Genomic DNA, 1,515 nt, shown 5'->3' on the forward strand with positions numbered 1-1,515 from the left:
GTCGGTGGGACGGGAGAAGATTTGTTCATGTCGGGTGAAAAAAAAATTACCAGATGGTAATAAGGACAGTGTGCATGTTGTATTATCACTGTCCCAATCCGCGCGCGCCCGGTGGTCGGTGTCGTAGGTGGTCGGCCGCACTGCTACGCGGGACCGCCTGGCGGCCGGCTAGCGGGACGCGATTTGCGTCCCGCCCGCGCAGGCGGCGCCATTTTTTTTCGTGCCGTGCAGCCACGCGGCGTGCAGCGTTCGATTTACGCGGGTGCGTACGGTGGTCGACGACTTGCAACAACGTCACGGGTGGTCGGTTAGACGAAATGCGCTCGGGGTTGCCCGGGTAGACCGCGGTCGGTGGGACGGGAGAAGATTTGTTCATGTCGGGTGAAAAAAAAATTACCAGATGGTAATAAGGACAGTGTGCATGTTGTATTATCACTGTCCCAATCCGCGCGCGCCCGGTGGTCGGTGTCGTAGGTGGTCGGCCGCACTGCTACGCGGGACCGCCTGGCGGCCGGCTAGCGGGACGCGATTTGCGTCCCGCCCGCGCAGGCGGCGCCATTTTTTTTCGTGCCGTGCAGCCACGCGGCGTGCAGCGTTCGATTTACGCGGGTGCGTACGGTGGTCGACGACTTGCAACAACGTCACGGGTGGTCGGTTAGACGAAATGCGCTCGGGGTTGCCCGGGTAGACCGCGGTCGGTGGGACGGGAGAAGATTTGTTCATGTCGGGTGAAAAAAAAATTACCAGATGGTAATAAGGACAGTGTGCATGTTGTATTATCACTGTCCCAATCCGCGCGCGCCCGGTGGTCGGTGTCGTAGGTGGTCGGCCGCACTGCTACGCGGGACCGCCTGGCGGCCGGCTAGCGGGACGCGATTTGCGTCCCGCCCGCGCAGGCGGCGCCATTTTTTTTCGTGCCGTGCAGCCACGCGGCGTGCAGCGTTCGATTTACGCGGGTGCGTACGGTGGTCGACGACTTGCAACAACGTCACGGGTGGTCGGTTAGACGAAATGCGCTCGGGGTTGCCCGGGTAGACCGCGGTCGGTGGGACGGGAGAAGATTTGTTCATGTCGGGTGAAAAAAAAATTACCAGATGGTAATAAGGACAGTGTGCATGTTGTATTATCACTGTCCCAATCCGCGCGCGCCCGGTGGTCGGTGTCGTAGGTGGTCGGCCGCACTGCTACGCGGGACCGCCTGGCGGCCGGCTAGCGGGACGCGATTTGCGTCCCGCCCGCGCAGGCGGCGCCATTTTTTTTCGTGCCGTGCAGCCACGCGGCGTGCAGCGTTCGATTTACGCGGGTGCGTACGGTGGTCGACGACTTGCAACAACGTCACGGGTGGTCGGTTAGACGAAATGCGCTCGGGGTTGCCCGGGTAGACCGCGGTCGGTGGGACGGGAGAAGATTTGTTCATGTCGGGTGAAAAAAAAATTACCAGATGGTAATAAGGACAGTGTGCATGTTGTATTATCACTGTCCCAATCCGCGCGCGCCCGGTGGTCGGTGTCGTAG

The sequence above is a fragment of the Diuraphis noxia genome, unplaced genomic scaffold, assembly GCF_037042655.1.
Source record: "Diuraphis noxia isolate RWA-SAM2 unplaced genomic scaffold, SU_Dnox_SAM2 contig0001, whole genome shotgun sequence".
NCBI lineage: Eukaryota > Metazoa > Arthropoda > Insecta > Hemiptera > Aphididae > Diuraphis > Diuraphis noxia.